This window comes from Cervus canadensis, chromosome 1 (assembly GCF_019320065.1).
Source record: "Cervus canadensis isolate Bull #8, Minnesota chromosome 1, ASM1932006v1, whole genome shotgun sequence".
In the NCBI taxonomy this organism is placed as follows: Eukaryota; Metazoa; Chordata; class Mammalia; order Artiodactyla; family Cervidae; genus Cervus; species Cervus canadensis.
In genome coordinates, this window is record NC_057386.1 from 91,602,142 (window position 1) to 91,619,135 (window position 16,994).

At 38.0% G+C, this 16,994-nt stretch overlaps 1 long non-coding RNA gene and 1 other non-coding gene across 2 annotated transcripts in view; one reads left to right on the forward strand and one right to left on the reverse strand.

Annotated features, from left to right (window-relative positions):
- LOC122453068 overlaps positions 1 to 16,994 on the reverse strand; it is a 65,008-nt gene that overhangs the window by 37,824 nt on the left and 10,190 nt on the right. The gene's annotated exons all lie outside the window — the stretch shown is intronic.
- TRNAG-UCC lies at positions 15,522 to 15,594 on the forward strand. Its single transcript has one exon. It is a non-coding gene; the product is annotated as a tRNA-Gly (tRNA).

Here is a 16,994-nt window from a genome sequence, read left to right on the forward strand (position 1 = left end):
TAATCTACTTAATTTTTTAATGTTTAGAATTGTCATGTTATTTAAATCCATTATTGAACAGGGATTTAAGTGACAGTGTAGGATGAGATGTAAAGATCTTTGCAAGTCATATGATTTATTGCATGGTTTTAAAGAGGACAGAGGTTAGTAAGATATGTTCATGGTATTTGATTATATTTATCACATAGCAAGAGTTCCTGCAGGTTAATCTGGACTGGGCCAAGTAACACATGGTCATGAAAATGCCATATATTATTTATTAGCGGTGCCTGGAAGTAAAAAAAAAAAAAGTACAAGTAAACATACAGTGTACAAAGATAATCAGTGGTGGCTCGGTATCAAGGATTCAAGAGATCAAAGACCACGAGTACAAATTTTCACACTTTGGAATGTATTAATCCAATAAACTGTGGAAAATTCTGAAAGAGATGGGTACACCAGACCACGTGACCTGCCTCTTGAGAAACCTGTATGCAGGTCAGGAAGCAACAGTTAGAACTGGACATGGAACAACAGACTGGTTCCAGATAGGAAAAGGAGTATGTCAAGGCTGTATATTGTCACCCTGCTTATTTAACTTCTATGCAGAGTACATCATGAGAAACGCTGGGCTGGAAGAAGCACAAGCTGGAATCAAGATTGCGGGAGAAATATCAATAACCTCAGATATGCAGATGACACCACCCTTATGGCAGAAAGTGAAGAGGAACTAAAAAACCTCTTGATGAAAGTGAAAGAGGAGAGTGAAAAAGTTGGCTTAAAGCTCAACATTCAGAAAACTAAGATCATGGCATCTGGTCCCATCACTTCATGGCAAACGGATGGGGAAACAGTGGAAACAGTGTCAGACTTTATTTTTGGGGGCTCCAAAATCACTGCAGATGGTGATTGCAGCCATGACATTAAAAGATGCTTACTCCTCGGAAGGAAAGCTATGACCAACCTAGATAGCATATTAAAAAGCAGAGACATTACTTTGCCAACAAAGGTCTGTCTAGTCAAGGCTATGGTTTTTCCAGTGGTCATGTATGGATGTGAGAGTTGGACTGTGAAGAAAGCTGAGCGGCAAAGAATTGATGCTTTTGAACTGTGGTGTTGGAGAAGACTCTTGAGAGTCCCTTGGACTGCAAGATCTAACCAGTCCATTCTAAAGGAGATCAGTCCTGGGTGTTCACTGGAAGGACTGATGCTGAAGCTGAAGCTCCAATACTTTGGCCACCTCATGCGAAGAATTGACTCATTGGAAAAGACCCTGATGATGGGAGGGATTGGGGGCAGGAGGAGAAGGGGACGACAGAGGATGAGATGATTGGATGGCATCACCAACTCCATGGACATGAGTTTGAGTAAACTCCAGGAGTTGGTGATGGACAGGGAGGCCTGGCATGCTGCAATTCATGGGGTCGCAAAGAGCCAGACACGACTGAGCAACTGAACTGAACTGAACTGAATCCTAACTACTAACACCTGAGTGAATCCTTGAAAATTTCCAAGTTATGCAGTTTTAACAAACAGGTAGAAGACACAGAAATCTCGAAGAGTCTCAAAAAGGCCCAGTTACTGTTATTTCAAGTTCATCAGTGGAAGCAAAGACAACAGAGACATATATGCCATATTTATAGCCCCAAGAAAATGATTATAAAGGATATTTACCTTAATTCAAGCTGTCTAAAGACAGAATAGATTTTACTGGCTTAAAGACCATACATTTATATCCTGTTTATATTTTTAGCAAACCATGTAATTTTACATGACCCTTTAAATAATGTTGTGAAAGGGAACCATTTTCAAGGTTTGGTTAAACAGAAAACTTCCGGTCAAATCTAGAGCCTTGGGAGAACCATCATGTCCTAAGGTCGCATGAGGCAACATCCTGAAATGAAAAGACTTCCATAAGTGCATCTGCTATTGCAGTCACAAAGTATTCCAACCCAAATCTGTCACCGCAATGTCTGGATTTCCCCCAGAGTTCTCCAGACCACCAGAGCTCAGCTCAGCAACTCCAAAATTAAATCACTACCTCCTTTAATCCTAAATCATGTCCTCTTAATTTTTACAGCATGTAAACTACCAAGCTCTCATTCTCTACTTCTTTCACAAATGCATAAAAGCCATGATAGTGAAGGTCAGAAGACAAGTCTAATAGATTATAAAACTGATTCATCGATTGAACCCAAAGATTACTGTTACTCTTGTGGTATTGGTGATGATTATGATTATATGAGCCAAGAGTGATGTTTGATTTTCTGACATCTGTAAACAAATCTTTTTTACCAAAAGAAAGTATTATAAATATTTCCAAGACCATATGCTATGAAAATATAGCATTGTGCCAAAACTGGTAAAAATTCACACACTTCATTGAAAAAAATAATCATTGCTAGGCTCTGCCCACATGAATAACTGATTAATTGCTAATCAATTGAGCAGAAAAAAGAAAAGAAGAGTGAAAGGGAGTGTAGAGGGAGGAAAGAAAGAAAGAAGAGAGTGTATTAAAGGTTATTATTGTAAAATCAGTCAAGTAATATTTATAATCATTGATAGTTAATCAAGAAAACAGAAAGAATAAGAGAATAAATAACACTGATTGCCAACAATTAAGGGGCCTCCCGGGGACGCTAGTGGTAAAAAACTTGCCTGCCAATGTAGGATACATAATAGCCACAGGTTCAATTCCTTGGCAGCAAAGATCCCCGGAGGAGGGCATGGCAACCCACTCCAGTATTCTTGTCTGGAGAATTCTATGGACAGAGGAGCCTGGCAGGCCACAGACCATAGGATCACAAAGAGTCAGACATGACTGAAGTGAGTTAGCACAGCAGGCAGCAACAATTAACGACTAAATAGTTCACTTCTATCTATTAGAAAGTTAGTACCTCATAAAACTAAACTTCACATTGTCAATTTTTTGGTAAAATTGGTAAAATTTTGTATTGGCAAAATACATTGACATAATTATATGTCATACTCTATCTTTCAAGATAGGTGTAGAAAATGGGGAATTTCAGGGGAAATTTATCTGGTTTTCTTTGATCCTATTTGAAACAGAATTCCTCTATCTAAAAACTAAACGGTATTTTGGTTGGCATCCTAGACGCTTAATAATATAGCCCCACACAACTTTTCCAGACTTATTTCCTTTGGTTCCCTGATTTCTGATTCATGTAGTTTTGACCCTGTCCTTTGTTTTATTTAGAACATTCTTTCCTCTGTATGCATCTGTCAACATCAGACCCGTTCTCCAAAGTCTATCTCAGGGTTAATGAAAAGAATGTCAGCTGTGAGACAGATGACCAAATCTAGCTAAAGAAAGAATGAGCAATGATTATATGAACCAGAATATCTTAATGTGTACAGCTTCCTCCTAAAATTGTACCAAAATCAGGATTTTTAGAGATCCCTGGTCTTCCCATTGAAAAGTAATCTTGTAGATCCGTTAACTATTTCTTGACTACTGACCACATGCTGAGTCCTGAGCCCCTAGCCTCCAGGTGTTGTTATAGACTGACACCCTTTCCTGTTTCCCAAGTTCGTCTAAACCACCGCTTTGAACCTCAGCTTTGACACTTAACATATTCTACCTTTTCTGGTGTGATTTTTTTCCCCCTTCAATCATCGTTAATGTTTATTTCTAGCGCCCCACTATATTAAAAAGTCCTCCAAAACAAGGAATTTGTCTTTAAATCCCCCATGTTCCAGCACCTGGCACATAGTGAATGCTCAGTGACTATCACTGATTAATAGATAAATTAAGCTAAGACACAAAAGTGATTTTTAAAAGAATGATATCCAAAATACAAAATCCATTTTTAGTACCACTTGGAGATAGCTAAAGCCCAAATCACAAAACACGTGTGGTGGTGGAGCAAGAGAAGGTGAGGAGGCATGCTGAGAGGACTCTAGGGTCACAGAAAGAGCCCACTAAGTAGACTTTCCAGTGGTGAGAAGCATATTCATCCATGAAAAACCTAAATTCAGTTTTTTTGACAGGAGTTGGGAGAGTATGTTGTATCTGGTCTCTAGAATTTATCTGTGGTTTGGTTCCAAAAAGCAAAGAAGATGGGGATCAATAAGAGGCCACACAAACAGGCTATATTTGCAAAGAGCAAGAAAAGAAGGGAAACTGAACCGTAGAGGCAAACATACACACACTCCAAGGACCTCCACAAATAGCTTCCTGTCTCTCTAAGAAAAGCAAATGCTAACCACAGTTATACACAAGGACCTGAGTTATAACACAAACTCAGTTGTCCTGAAACCAGCCCTGATCACTCCTCTAGGGGAGCCTCCTATAGATAGCTGGCCCCAGGAAAACTCACTTCATTCCAAAACAGTTTATCAGAAAAAAACATGCACAGTATCGACTCAGACATACTTCACAGAAAAGGAGAAAAGAAGCAGGAAATACAAACGACAGATACAGACCAGTCTCCAGAAAAAATTGGCACTGAGGAGATAAATAGTGTGCTAAACATTTTCACCATTAATCTGGAAACCTCAAGGAGGTCATAGCATCTATGATGCTAGAATACAAAACTGTAGATACAAGATGCATGAACTCAAAAAGCAGTGAGACTGCTAGAGGAAGTGAAGCATGAGCTTAGAGGTCAAGCAAGGGATACAGGAAAAAATAAGATTATCACAAAAATGAAGGTGAAATCAGAAGATGTGCAAAGGAAAACAGACATTGCTAAAGTACACTAGGGACATAGAGGATAAAAAGAGGAAATCAACCGCCAAAAAATGGATCTAGAGAGATAAAGATGATTAGGAAAAAATGATTTAATGGCAAAAATAAATGTTTCACAACCCCAAGAAAAAAAAACTAAAATAATGGAATCACACATATATATATATATAATTCAAGAAACCTTTCTGAAATAAAAGAGAATTTGGATCAAGATGCTAAAGGGTACATACAATATGTCCCAAGAAAAACTGGTCCATTAGGAAATAGCAACTAGTAAAATTTAAAGAAAAAAATAAAAGCAGGCATTGGGAAGCCAGATAAAAATACCATGTGACTTTAAAGGAGAGAATGTCAATCTGGGTGTATTTCTCAAAAGCAAGATACAGCTAAAAGATACTCATTTATAGCTGCTGCTGCTGCTAAGTCACTTCAGTCGTGTCTGACTCTATGCGACCCCATAGACGGCAGCCCACCAGGCTCCCCCGTCCCTGGGATTCTCCAGGCAAGAACACGGAGTGGGTTGCCATTTCCTCCTCCAATGCAGGAAAGTGAAAAGTGAAAGTGAAGTCACTCAGTCGTGTCTGACTCTTAGCTACCCCATGGACTGCAGCCCACCAGGCTCCTCCATCCATGGGATTTTCCAGGCAAGAGTACTGGAGTGGGGTGCCATTGTTTTCTCCCTCATTTACAGCAGAAGATGGTAAAGATGTAGCTATTCCATATCTAGAAGGTAGCTACATCCAGAAAATCATCAAATCACCCTAAGATTTGCCACCCAGACAAACTGTCATTTGATAAAGACAACAAGCAATTTTGCACATACAAAAAAAATCAAGGAATATGCCTCAAGAATATCTGGCTCTCTTTTCGTTTGCAGAGACTCTGAATAAAGTGGTTCGGGGCAGACTATTACAAGTATGGAAATAGGTGAGGAGCTATGACCGTTGATTATGGTGAAGTACTGTTCCCCAAACCTAGGCTACTTGCGGTTATATAATTCAGATTGGACTTCACTATGCTGTTCATCTACTCCAGTACTATAGGTACCAGAATTAGTGATTGCCAAAAACCCTCCAGATCAAACCATCCCATTAGCCATTCCAACCCACACACTGCCTCATAGCCTCTAGCACAATGATTCCTTCCTTCATTCCCATTAAAGTCAAGTGAACCATTTCAATCAGTTGAACCATTTCAATGGCAGCATCTCACACCTTCCTTCCTGGACAGCAGTCACTATAAGGCTGAGGCTTCCACTGCTCCAGTTATGCGCCCTTATCACACTATTTCTCAACTATTTGGTATAGACAATGTACTCTGGGCTCTCCTAGGATATGTAGTCAGGAAGTGAATGAGTAGGTCACACATGATAAACACTCATAAATCTTTGGATTCCTTAATCAATGTTTTACCAAGGACTTTCTGGCATCATGATTTCATTGAGTTTAGGAGGACACTGAGATTTCAGGCCAAACAACTGACACAGTTAGAGCTCCAAATTCTCAAGTTTATGTTGAATTCAGATTTCTGGTAAGTGTACCCAGACAGATGAAATAAACCTGAAATTTATATTCCTTTCTTCCTGGTCAAGCATCATTTTACTGTATTCTATGCCTTTTCTTCAGACTTCTTCTTTCTTTTTTGGTCTAAGAAAAGTGGAAAAGTACAATTTCTAGTCTGCAAGAGATTTCATCCAAGAGTGATATGAGTATCTCTGCACAGATCTTTTTGCTAGTAAAAAAAAGAGAAGAAGGAGAGAAAGAAAGTAAACATGTTGGTGATAGCCTTTAACAAAATAATTTCTTAATGTAGAAGAGAGAGACCTGAATCTAATCCTCAAGAGAAAAGTGTATACATATATATAAATATATCTCAAAATTTACATCTCTAATGCATGTTACCAAGAGGAGTACAAGGTAAAAGGAAAAGTTTAAAATATTTCCCAATATTTTATTTTGTGCATAAAAAAGACTAATTTCTTAGTGGTAAGAACAATGATTTGAGATATACTGGGAACTTTAACCAGATACACTGGTTTTACCTTTTAACTCAATCAGCTAGTCAGTCAGAAGTGCAACTATCCACTTATTGGATGCCTAAAATGTGATGCCATTCAAAATAACAGAAATTCTGGAGAACAAAACCAAAGCAGCCCCTCTCTGATGTAGCCAACAAACAGTTTGAGCGGAGAGAGGTGCACATCAAAAAAACAATATCATCAATGAATATGTGATCAGTAAAACATAGACAAGAGGAAGAGAAAAGGAGGCAGGAAAGGAAGTGATGCTTAATTTGAAACTTGATATGAGGATTTACTTAGGCAAAAAAATAATTATAATAATAAAAATAGACCCTTGGCAATCCCATGGACTATCGCCTGCCTGCCCGGCTCCTCTGCCCATAAAATTCTCCAGGCAATGCTGGAGTGGATAACCATTCCCTTCTCTAGGGGATCTTCCTGACCCAGGGATCAAAACTGGGTCTCCTGCATTACAGGCAGATTCTTTACCATCTGAGCCACCAGGGAAGCCCCTAGCTGGGCAAAGAGTAAGTAAAAAAGAGAGGTGAGTAAAAATGCAGGCAGCAGGAGTTGTATGTACAAGGGTTGTGAGCTTGAAAAGAGGTATGCTTTAAGAATTCAGTGAAGGTATGTGCTATTGAGTCATGGTGAGCCAGAGAGAGGTTGATACAGAGGCATGGAAAGGCGGGGCTGGGGTCATGTGCTAAGGAGTTCAGAGGACATTCAAAGAACATGAATAACAATTGAAGGTTTTTAATGATGCAAAGACTCAGGATGCCTAATGGGCACCTCCTATCGCTCTCCTTAAAAATTCAAAGTCTCCTTAAAATCCAAACTCCTTCCTGTGACTTAGGTAGTACAGCATAATTAGAAAATACTCTAACACAAAAAAAAATGTCCTAGGACCATATGCAGTGGAAGTGAAAATAGTCCATTTTTTCCCCATAGCTGGTATCCTGCCCTTTAATGCAATGTGAGTATCCAGTAAGGGAGGGAGGATGTGCTATTAGTAAACCATCTGGTAGCTATATTCCCCATTAGAAAATGAGAAGATGAAAAACACAAACATCATAATAGAAATGAAACCAAACAAAAGGAGCAAAGAACATAAAGAAAATCCACAGAAAAGGAAATTCAAATAGCAATAAACTTATGAAAAAGGGTTCGACCTCATTAATAATCAAAGAAAAGCCAAATCGAGTGAAATGAGAGGCCTTTGGGCCTCTTAGATTGGCCATTTAGATTGGTCAAACCTTTTCAAATGTTTAAATGCTGCTATATGCGTGGTGGGGCTGGCACTCCCATGCAATGCTGACCTGGGACACAAATTAGTAAAATCTGCCTGGAATGCAAACTGACAATGTATTCATGATCCCTAAAATATTCAGTGATTTTGTTTCTAAGAGTCTATCCAAGAAAATAGTAAAGAGATATGTGACTTTTTTAAATTAAAAGTTTGAAGTAGTATAGTTTATTTTAGTGAGACACAAAGAATCTAAAATTGCAAATGTTTGACTATCAGGGAAGAGTTAATGAAATACTAAAAGGTGGGATATCACACAGACAAAAAAATATCACAAATTAATATGCTTGAATGTCATAATTGAGAAAAAATTGTTTGTAGACTTACCTGTAAAGTATACAACAATAAACAACAGCCATAACATGATATACTTAAAATAAGCAATCAGAGTGTAGAGACAGGACTATTTTTGACAGTATGAAGGGCTAAGAAGAGAGGTCCAAAAGCTTAGTGATCAGAACGTCCCTGGTGGTCCAGGGGTTAAGAATCTGCCTTACAAAATGCAGGGGATGCAAATTCGATCCCTGTTCAGGGAACTAAGGTCCTGCATGCCATGGAGCAACTAAGCCTGAGCACCACATACACTGAGGCTGTGTGCCACAACTAGAAAAGCCAAGCCCTACAACGAAAGACCCCACGTGACACAGTGAAGATGTGATGCAGCCAAATAAATAAATGAATACAATCTTCTTTTAAAAATTCTTAGCGATAAATGGGTATGGATTCCAGTGAACCTCCCTCTTGTTGATTGCACTGTTGAAGGACTACATCTTGAGAATTAGGGTGGATCAGAAGTAAACAGGGCCTCATAGAAAGTAATTTTAGACAATTTTAATTTACAAATTGAGTTGAGGTGATCCTGGAGTGCTACTGGCCACAAATGCTTAGAAGAAGAATAAACACTTTTAGGAGTAAGCTAACATTATCCTAGGCCTAGAAAAATTTAAAGCAAGCAAAGAAAAAATAAAAAACAGTACCTGCAAATAACAATTAGAATGAAAGCTGAATTCTCAACAGAAACAATAGAATAGATTCAAAATTATGAAAGAAAAGACCACCAACCCAGAATTCTGTACACAGAATTCAGAAAGAAAATGAGAAAAAGAGAGTAAAAGAGTGAGAATTATCCCACCTTTTCTCCTAAAAACTTTAATCTACCTGGAATGGATTTTTGTGATGCTGTGAGGTAATATTTCTTTTTTTTTTTTTTTTCATTTTTATAACCAACCATCACAACACAATTATGAAAAAAATAGGGGCCAATCCACTGTTAGCATAAATCAAGAATCCATAGATGTGTGTTTCTGAGCTCTCTTTCTTCCATTGATCTGTTTATTTATGTGGCCAAACTGATTTAACTACTATGGTAAGTTTGGTATATATCAAGGCAGTCACTGCACATTATTCTTCATCAAAAATATCTTGGCTATTCTAGACCTTGACACTTATACAAAAATATTAAAATCAGCCTGTCAAATTCCAAAAACAAAGAAACCTATTGGAAGCTTGATTCTTCCAATCTTGAGCATGATAAATGTCTCAATTTATTGAGAGTTTTTCTCTTATAAAATTTATAATTTTATAAAATTTCATGAAGATATTGCACAAAGACTGTACAGCTTATTTCTAAGTACTTGATACTTTCACATAATTATAAATGACATTTTAAAATTTTATTTATTAAATGCTTATCATTGATTTATTAAAAAGCAGTGTATCTTTAAATTGATTTTATATGCAGCAATCTTGAAATACTTTCATATAAACTTAAATTCAGCTGTGGATTTTTGGGAATTTTCTAAATACACAATTAAATCATTTTCAAATAATAGCAGTTTTCTATTCTCATTCCTATCATTTTAAGTGTGAGTTCATCTCTGAACTGTCTATTCTGTTTCATTGATCTATGTGTCTATTTTAGTGCCAGTATCATTCTGTTTTGATTATCGTAGCTCTGTAATATGGTTTGAAATCAGGGATTGTGATATCTCCAGCCTCATTCTTCTTTTCAAGGCTGTTTTGACTATTTGGAGTCTTTTGTGTTTCCATAGAAATTTTATAAGTCTTTGTTCTAGTTCTATGAAAAATTATCTTGGTGTATTTTGATAAGGATTGCATGGAATCTGTACATTACTATAAGTAACATAGTCATTCTAATAGTAAATTTTCTAATCCTTGAGCACAGTGTAACTTTCCATCTATTTGTGTTCTCTACAATTTCTTTCATCAGTATCTTATAGTTTTCCGAGTACAGGTCGTATATCTCCTAAGATTTATTCCTGGGTATTTTCTTCTTTCTGACATGATTCTAAGTGGGATTATTTCCCTAATTTCTTTCTGATATTTCAGTGTTGTGGATCAATTATACTTCAAAAACGAACAAACTCATTTAAAAAGAGATCAGATTTGTGGTTTCTAGAGGCAAAGGGGAATTGAATTAAAACAGTCAAAAGGCACAAACTTCCATTTATACGTAAATACTAGGGATGTAATGTACAACATGATATATATAATTAACACTGCTGTATGTCATATGTGAAAGTTGTTCAGAATGAAACATGAGTTCTCATCATAAGGAAATTTTTTTTCTATTTCTTTAATTTTGTATCTATATGACATAGACATTCACTAAACTTACTGTGATGATCGCTTCATGATGCATGTAAATCCAATCATTATTCTGTATACCTTAAAACTATAACAATGGTGCCTGTCAATTATATCTCAGTAAAACTGAAAGGAGAAAAAAAGTGTGTCCCTGAGATTCATTTGTAGAAAGATTTTTAGCTACTGGTTTATCTTTAATGGTTATGGTATTATTCCAAGTTTGGTCTCTTATTAAGTCAGTTTTTCAGTTCAGAGATGAACTTACACTTAAAATGATAAGAATGAGAATAGAAAACTGATATCAGTTTAAACAGGTACATCCACAGAACCTAAAAGATCTTGGGGATTATTTTAAAATCTAATAGTCTAAATGAAAATCCCAATAGCTATGTTAGAATATAGAATTGAGAAAATCTCTTAGAAAAACAAATTTTAAAAAATAAGCAAAAGGGGGACTTCCCTGGCAATCCAGTGATCAAGGTTCCACACTCCCAATGATGCAGGGGACAGGGATTCAACCCCTAGTCAGGGAACCCAAATGTCACACGGCGAGGCCCCCAAATTTTAAAACTAAATAAGAAGAGGGGGCAGGTGGGGAGAGAGAGACAGACAGAAATTAAAAAGAGAGATAAGAAAATCACAGGAGCAGTCCAAGAGAACCACCATTCAACTCATAGAGTTTCAGACGTAGAGAACAAAGGAAGTTAATCAAACTAGAAAGGATGTGATTCTTCAGATTGAAATAGTCTTCTGGGTGCCCGGCAAAACATACGAAACAGACACATATAAATACATATGTTATAAAATTTTAGCATACTGAGGACAAAGATTTGGCAGAAGAGAGGGCAAGACATGTCAAAAACAAAGAATTCTGGAGTTATAATAGCTTCAGAATTCTCTACTGTAACATTGGCAGCAAAAAGAAAATGGAACAATGGCATCAAATTTCTGAAACGAGGAGACCCGGGTTCAATTCTTGAGTCAGGAAGATCCCCTGGAGATGGAAATGGCCACCCACTCCAGTATTTTTGCCTGGAGAAGCCCATGAACAGAAGAGTCTGGTGGGCTATAGTTTGTAGGGTCACAAAGAGTCAGACATGACTGACGCAGCTTAGCACATAGCACATAGAGGTCTATACTAAACTCTCACGTATGATGATGGAATAAAAATGTTTTCACACATACAGGGCCTCAAAACATGTACCTTTTGGGCATCCTTTTTGAATAGGTACTGAAAAGAATTTTAACCCAAACAAGAAAGTAAACCAACAAAGAGGAAGATGAGGTTTCCAGGAAACAATAGGTCTAATGTCATAAAGAAGCAGAGAATTCACAGTAGGATGGTGTTTGCTACTAGGATAGCACTTGCTCTGTGCTAAGTCGCTCAGTTGTGTCCCTCTTTACAACCCTATAGACTGTAGCCCACCAGGCTCCTCTGTCCATGGGATTTTTCAGGCAAGAATAATTTCAGGCAAGAATGGAATGGGTTGCCATTTCTTTCTCCAGGGAATCTTGGAAACCCAGGGATCAAACCCGCATCTCCTGTGTCTCCTGCATTGTACGTGGATTCTTCACCCATGGAGCCATCCAGGAAACCCACGGTATGATGGTAAGCAAGTGCAAATAAGTGCAGTGCCATAGGTCCAGAGATGTTGGCCAAGAAGATGAACTCCACAGAATAATTCATATGTCAGATGATACAGAAAGAGGGATTAGAAAAATGTCTCGAGTTTGCAGTTGATAAGAACACAGAAAACCAATCAAGTAGTCAGAAAAACCAACACAATTGTTAACTCCAAAGAAAACAGAAAGTTGTGCAACAGAATGTAATAAAAAAAAATACTACATGACTCAGTTAGAAATAGCATTTACATATTCCTAAGAACATAAACTCCTGACATTGACCAAAGCAAAATTTTCTATAACTGTATTGAAAAAAAAAAAAAAATACAGGACCCAAGTGTGTGTGTGTCTGTGTGTCTGTGTGTGTCTGTGTGTGTGTGTGTGGTGGGGGTTTGCAAGAGAGTGCTAAAGTCTTCTTACTCTTAGACGTAAGTAATAAACAAGATCAAAACCTTCAATATTAAGAAGCAGCATTAGAAACGTATCATTTGAAGATGTGGGAAAAATACGAAGAATCAGTTTACTTTATTGAAAACAATGAACAATGACCTCTGAGGAAAGAAAAACTGGAGGAAAGTCCAGAAGCCAATGGTTTTGTGTAACAAAATTCATAGAAAAATGAACTCTTTAAGCATCATGTGTGTGTCTGGGTTGCTCAGTCATGTCAGACTCTTTGAGACCCTATGGACTGTAGCCCACCAGACTTCTCTGTCCATGGGATTTCCCAGGCAAGAATACTGAAGTGGGTTGCCATTTCCATCTCCAACATTAAACATCATAACTTTGATGAAAAAATAAAACTCAGGAAGATTTTGTCCACTATTCTATTTGGGCCTGTTATACAGGACACCCAAACACTTTAAGATTTAAGTACTTTAATTCTTCTTCTACTTTATAGAATAAAACCAATCAAAGGCAACCCCTATGCCAGGACACCTGTATCACAAGGAGCTTATCACTCTGGAAAAAAGGAGGAAAATGTGAAATGCTGCCACCTTACTCTTTGTCTGAGCAGCCCCCTCCTGCCACACTGCCGTGAAGAATAGGATAATGCATTGCTGGGGCCCTTCTCCTGACACCACAATGCTCCTGAGAAATATACATGGTTTTCCTTTCATTGTGATGTGCCAGACTCTTGCCAAGGAAAGGCACTTTTCGCCCACTTTGGGCATCATCATCTTTCTCACAGTTTATGCCTTTGTATGAAACTTCCCTTCTACCACAGAAGAGGCTATTCCTACACTATTCCTACTGTCCTGAAAATTATGTTTCTCACCCACTCCCTCATTGTGATATGACCACCACAGGGCATTAGTGAAGCTTTATGCATAGTTCAGAGTAAGGAGGGCGACAACGCTCTCTGGTTTTCACTCTCCACAAATCATTTCATATGTTTCATATTTAAGGAGGCTGGACTCAATCACTCATTCAATCTTTCTAAAGCTTTGCTATATTCTGGTGCCAGAGCCCATAATTACCATGAAACAGGTTGATTTCAGGCCGAATTGCACTGGAAAATGACATTTTGCATTTTTATTGGCACTTTGAAGAGAACATATTCTTCTCCAGTTATTGTACTTTTAACACATTAAAACACTGAGAAATCGTCTTTCCATATGTATTATAAGAAAAAATATTCAAAATTTAAGATTTATTCCCGTCTCTTATAATTTTATTAGCACTTAAGCAAGTTCAGTGCCCATCAGACCTAGGTCTAGTTATTTTTATTGATGCCATATAGACAATCCATAATCAAAACCACCAGCAAAACTGCTATGTCTCCTCTGCTTCTGCCAGAAAATTGGCAGAAAATTCTCATTTAAATCTTGCAAGAAAAACCCAGAGGAAGCTTGCAGAAATCCTTTATGCTATATTTCCCAGCAACAGAATATTTTCCTGTCTTTGAAAACTCAATTAAATTTTACTTTGCCAAAAGTGTGAAAACCAGGTGGCACTTAAGAATCCCATCCCCACTCTGGTTGATCCTTATAAAAATAACATCATGATATTTGGCAACAAATCATATAAATCCCTTTTGACCACCCTAGGAAAGCGTTATGTCAGAGACCATGAATATGGAATACTGATTTTCCCCCCAAGCATGAAAAGAAGAAACTTGCCTACAGCATAAATCTCTCTGTTCTGTGTACTTAACCAAGAAAACAGTTATTCTGCTGCCCAGTGTGGTACTATCTTTGCCTTTGTGTTTGAAGCTCTCTTCAGAGTTCTGTTCCTATAAGGGATGCCTTAGTAAGCTCAAGCCACACTTTGAATGAAAATTCCTCAAATGACCACTTAAGCTCCTAGCTGTCGCTAAACTCCACCCAATTTCTGGGCACATCTGGGAGGTACCTTATCCTTCTCTAGAGAAATCCAGTCACTGTTTCTTTTGTGGGCTTAGAAAAGAGAGCTGTTGGGATTCGTTTTTCCTTTATTCATGTTCAATTAATATGGCTTGAACTAGGCTAGCCTCTCAAGGGGCCTGAGTTGAAGAGAAACGTGTTATGAATGTTTCTGGCAGCAGCACCAGCTTTTGTAAATCTGAGAATTATCTCAGTTTTGCTTGGTTCAGCCGGAACCAAAGTTTCATCCACATTTTGTTTTATTACCATGTTGGATTGGTATATAGAACCACAAAGCATGCCAAAATACTAAGCAGGGTTCAGAATTCTTTCAGCAGGTTAGTTAGAACTATGTTTGGGGAGTCTTCTGGGTTTCTCCAGAAAGCCTGCTCAAGTTCCCTTCAAGGGTTAATGGCAGCACCAGCTGGAAAGCCCAGTTCTCTCATCTCCCTTTATCATGTTTATATTACAGTATGACACTTAGGTGCTAAATATGGCAAGTCAGAGTAGATTTCCGGTTGCAATTAGGTATAGGACAGAACTCACATGAAAGGACTGAATTAGAGGTAGAAGTTAAGAGACACACCAAATGAAGTCTGTAGCCACTGACTTCCCCAAAAGAGAAAATGTGACTAGGATATATTTATTGTGAAAAAGACTATACTTAAAATTGTAGTTTTGAGCATCTGTGAATAAATCTGAAGGCCCAAGATACATGGTGATTTCAAATTTTGCCAAGATTGGAAGATTAACTGGTCTGTGAGCCTCACCTCAAGCCTAGCATACATACCTCAGCAGAACTTTATTGTCCTACATTTCTTCTCCACCAAAAGTAAGGTGCATTTTTTTTTTTTAAGAAGAGAAAGTCAACTAAAGGTGTGAATGAGAAAACAAACCAAAAGCAAGTATATCTTTAAAAATGATGTTCCTGGGACTTCCCTGCTGGTCCAGTGGTTAAGACTCTGCACTTCCACTACAGGGGATGCAGGTTTGATCCCTGCTCAGGGAACTAAAATCCCACATGCGCATGGTACAGTCAAAAAAAAAATTATGCTCCCTAGATGAAATATGAGGTAAAGTACATATTGTTGAACTTGAAATGAACAGGCCTATAATCATTCAGTCAATTAACCAACAAAAAGTATTCTTTGAGTTCCTAATACATGACTGGACTAATAAGTCTTAGGGGTTCAGCTGTCAATACTTAAGACATAATTCAATTGTAAGTCAATGAATTACAAATAATCAATTTACCAAAAAGATGCCTTTTCAAAAAGAAGAGTACAAGGTGTCTCAGGACCATTTCACAAAGGAGCCTGCCATTGTCCTGCAGCTCAGAGCAAACCTACCTGAATGGGCGACATTGAAGCCAAGACCTGTACTCCAAATGGAAATAAGAGGCAGTCTTCAACTTGTTTCAGCAAATGCCAGGTCAGTCCCACAGTTATACTTCATGGAGAAAGTAGTGTAGTTTAGAAATCTTTGCAAATTCAAGGATTCTCAAAGTTCTAGAACTATTTATCCCTCAAAAATGTTAATGACAGGGGAATGGCTGAGGGCTGATGACTGAGACCCCTGTTAGGAGGTAAGATGATGAAGCTGATACAGAGAGACAGAAAAATGTGGCTGGAGAGATGGAGGAGGTGAACAAGAGTAAGAAATGCTTCCGGGGGGGTTAAGAAGAATAAGGAAAGAGAAAAAAGAGTGTGTTGGAGATCTTCAAGAGGGTGGAGGGGTGGTGTGATTGCAAGGGCTTATAAAGGGCTCAGGTGGACTGGAAACGGAGGGAGCCAACAAATAGCTTGACTCTTGAAGTTGTTTGCACGTGTTCACCCTGCCACACTTCAATGACCTAAAATCCTACTGTCTTCAAGAAATTATTTTTAATAGGAAGAAGACATGAGGAACACTCTTCTTTACTTTTCCTCAAACATCATCACAAACTCTCACTAAACATCAACATATTCTGAAAATTTAACATCTTGTTTACTCAATATTTATTTCACACAATCAGATGCTTTTATTTTTTGAACTTTTATTGTAGTAGAGTTGCTTTACAATGTTGGAGTAGTTTCTACTGTCCAGCAAAGTGCATCAGCTATATGTATACATACCTCCCCTCTTTTTTGGATTTCCTTCCCATTGAGCCACAGAGCACCGAGTGGAGCTCCCTGTGATATTCAGTAGGTTCCCATTAGTTATCTATTTTATACACTGTAGTGTATATATGTCAATCCCAATCTCCCAGTTCATCCACTTCTTCCCCTTCCCCCTTGGTATCCACGTTTATTCTCTGCTTTCAGTTCAGTTCAGTTGAGTCACGTACGACTCTTTGCAACCCCACGGACTGCAGCATGCCAGGCTTCCCTGTGCATCACTATCTCTGGGAGCTTGCTCAAACTCAGGTCC